Here is a 3,811-nt window from a genome sequence, read left to right as displayed (position 1 = left end):
CTGGGGACCAGGTCCACTGGGACACTCCAGAAACTCTGCATGAATTTCCCCTCTGTCAAGGGTTTATGCATTCATACCATTCATACCGCTCAGCTCTTCCCTCTCTGTGGTCATCCACTGAGTATGGTAAACACAAATTCAGTTTACCCATTTAGCCATTCATAGATATGTGGGCTTCTTCTACCTTTTAGTGATTGGTAATAATGCTGCTATGAACAAGAGTATACAAATATCTGTTGGTGTTCCTAATATTATTTTCAGTATCAGCATCATTATGAAAGGCATATTTGGAAAGATATCTTATTGTACTGCAAATATGAAGGCACTCTAATTTACTATAATAGAACATTGAGGTGGATGTGGTATGGTAAAATATATCTAAAGAGGTGTGAACCTATTCCCCCAAATCATATATAGTGGTGCAAACCAGTCATCTTAAAAAAGTGTTACAAAATTTAGGGCCTCCCCGGTGGCACAGCGGTTGAGCGCTGGGTTGCGAAGCTGCCCGCAGCCTCTGCAGTGCAGGTTCGATCCCCAGCTGCTCCCAGGCACCGGAGGAGGGTCCCACATGGTGCGCAGACCTCTCCTGCCGCCCGCTGCTCCCCTCAGCAGTGTACTTCGGTCCTTCTGCCTGCTCTGCTCCCTGCTCTGGCTCTGGTGAATTCTCTCACCCTCCCGCGCTTATGACTGTACCCAGAACTTGTATAAATAAGTAAATAAATAAAAATAAATCTTTAAAAAAAAAAAAGTGTTACAAAATTTAAACATTGAAAAAAAAAATCCATCATAGAAAGAACTACACTTATTCTGTGTTGCTGTGTTTTTGTTGTTTTTTTTTTTTTTTGTCAAACTTCTCAAATATGCACACTCATAATGAGGTTCTAATAGGTACATTACTTTGAATTTTTCCTCCTTAGGGCTATTTAAATGCAAATGTCGTTACCTCTAATTTGAGCTACTCTCAAAGCTCTGAAGTCAGACTGGGCCCATCTGGCTATTCAAAGGCAGCCCAAACACATGCATCTGCCAAAGGGCAAGTTTGCATATGGGCCTTGGTGTCTCCAGTACCATCTTCAGTCTGTGCCAGGTGTTATCAGGACACATGCTTGCAGTGTGGAACTACTTCTTGCACATCAGCTCCTGTTTCATTGATTCAAGTTAAGCAAATCTGTTCTTTCTTAAACTAACATTTCATCCATTCTTCCTTGAGGCTATCGATATGTTTGTGACAAATAAATACTGCAAAGGACAAGATCTAAATGTAACAAAAGCAAGTGAACTCTCAAATCTGCAAACAGACTTGTTAAATATAAGTAGTTTTAGAAATGTACTTTTAGCCACTCTCAATAACCCCAAACAGGAAATTCCTCTATATGAAAACAAGAAAGAACATTTCTGGAAAAAGTCAATAACCCGACTGTCTTGAGATGTATCTGCTTGGTCACATGGGGATTCAAACTTATATTTTGCCACCTTATTTATGATCTCTACATGAACACCTGGACTGTCTAAATATCAGTCACATGAATCGGATAGAGGGCTTAACTGCTTAGTGTTTTTATTAGAGTACTTTAAAAGTTTCACTAAGGATAAAGCCTAGAAGAAAGTGATTTAAACTAGTAGTTTTGGAATATTTCCTTAGCCTGTCAACCAGTGTAAATGCTGTAAGTATTTTATGTACATTAATAGCAGTTCTTAAATATGTTGTCTTCGTTTTTTTACTTCGTTCATTACTGCTAAAAACAAGACAATGGGCCCAAAGAGAAGGCACTTATGCTAAGACCCAAGTCACCAGAATGAGATTTAACTTACTAACAGCTTCTGCTCTCCCAGAAATGGAATCTCAAGCCAGCCAATTGGAACTATCTGATCAGCACCAATTTGGCAATCGGTATGACAGACCCCAACATCCCCTAAAAGAAAGTAACCTTGCCATACCAACCTGCTCTTTTTGCCTAGTATAACATCCTTGGTCCTATTTCCTTCAGACTACAAAAGTACAGTTCCTCAGAGCAACTTTCTAACGCTTGATCACATGTTGCCTGATTCAAATCGATTTTTGCTCAAACTCTTAACATTTTTAATATGCTTCAAATCTTCCTTTCAACATTACTAAACTCTTGGGAGACTCCTTTTAAGGTATAAAATATGACAATTCTCTTACTTAAATGTCTACAGCTAAAAGCAAGCTCCACTTTTAGGAAGAGAAAAGAGATACAACGTAACTATAGTTAACACTGCAGGATGAGATAGAGAAGTTGTTTAAAGAGTAAATTCTATGAGCTCTCATCAGAAGGTGAAATTTTATTCTTTTCATTATGTCTTTATGAGATGATGAATGTTAGCTGATACTACTGTGGTAATTATTTCACAATATGAGTAAATCAAACTATTACACTGAATACCTTAAACTTATGTAGTGAGGCATGCCAAATATTTTTCATTAGAACTAGAAAAAAGACAAAAGAAAGTGGCATTTGGACTCCTTTCAAGAGAAAAGACTAGGAAAAAGCATTTGAAAGAACATCCAATAACAGGTTTGTATATAGGTTTTTAAAATAATTTTATAGCTCATTTATAAGGCAATCAAACCAATTAAAAATGGGTGGGGGCCTCCCCTGGTGGCCCAGCTGTTGAGCACTGGGCTGCGAGGCTGTCCGCAGCCTCTGCAGCGCCGGTTCATTCCCGGCCACCAGCGAGGGTCCCACAAAAATAAAAAAAAAAATAAAATGGGTGAAATAGCGGTTGTCGGCCTTTTGGCTAAGATCAAGGGTAGTATCTGTTCTTATCAGTTTAAAAATGGGTGAAATATCTGACCAAACACGGCAACAAAGGAGCTATATGAAACTGCAATAAGGGTCTCCCTGGTGGTGCAAGGGGTTAAGCACCACACTGTGAAGCAATCCTCAGCCTCTGAAGCACGAGTTTGATTCCCAGCTGGTGAGAGAGCAACCAACATGATGCAGCAGACCTCTCCTGTCTCACCTGCTGCTCCCCTCAGCAGTATATTTCAGTCAGTCTGTCTGTTCTGTTCCCCACTCTGTCTCTGGGGAATCCTCTCACCCCCCCCACACCTCTGTCCTGTATGCATAAATAAATGTTAAAAAAATGAAATTCCAATAAGCTCATAAAAAATTAACATCATTAGGCATTCTGAAAATACAAATAAAAGCCAAAATTGAGATACCACTGCCACCCATTACTTAGCAATCACTGCAAGGTATTTACCCAAGAGAACTAAAAAGCTAGGTCTATTAAAAAAAAAAAAACTTGTATGTGAATATTTATAGCAACTTTATTCACAGTAGCAAAAGCCTGGAACAACTCAAATACCTCCACAGTGAAAGGAAGAAAATAAGTGGTGGCCAAGATCACAATATGGATACATAAAGGAACATTTTGGATGAGAAAAAATGTTCTACACCTTCATTGTACTGATGGTTACATAACTGTATTACATTCTTCCAAACTCAATCATGCATTTAAAATGGGTGAAATTGTATGTAAACAAATAATCAGCATGATTAAAAGAAATCCTAACCCCTTCCCTAGCCAACATAAACCCCCCAAAAATCAAAAACAAAACAAAATGACACCATGAAGATAAAAATAAAAAACGATTTGGAGTCTAACTGCCTGGGTTTCAACCTTGGCTTTGCCAGTGATTATCTGTGTGACCTTGGAGAAGTAACATACTCTATAATTTAGCTTCCTTACCTGAACCAGGGGAATGATGAAATAAAGCCCGTTATATTGGGTTGCTATCTTCTAACCACGTAAAGTACATAGATGAGTGTCCAGCACAAAGTAA

At 38.7% G+C, this 3,811-nt stretch overlaps 1 pseudogene; it reads left to right on the top strand.

Annotated features, from left to right (window-relative positions):
* Nucleotides 1-2,740: 2,740 nt before the first annotated feature.
* Nucleotides 2,741-2,822, top strand: LOC119246869 (U2 spliceosomal RNA; annotated as a pseudogene).
* The last annotated feature ends 989 nt before the right edge of the window (nucleotides 2,823-3,811 follow it).

The sequence above is a fragment of the Talpa occidentalis genome, unplaced genomic scaffold, assembly GCF_014898055.3.
Source record: "Talpa occidentalis isolate TD23 unplaced genomic scaffold, MPIMG_talOcc4v2.1 talOcc4.15, whole genome shotgun sequence".
In the NCBI taxonomy this organism is placed as follows: Eukaryota; Metazoa; Chordata; class Mammalia; order Eulipotyphla; family Talpidae; genus Talpa; species Talpa occidentalis.
This window is presented reverse-complemented; position numbering and strand designations above follow the sequence as displayed.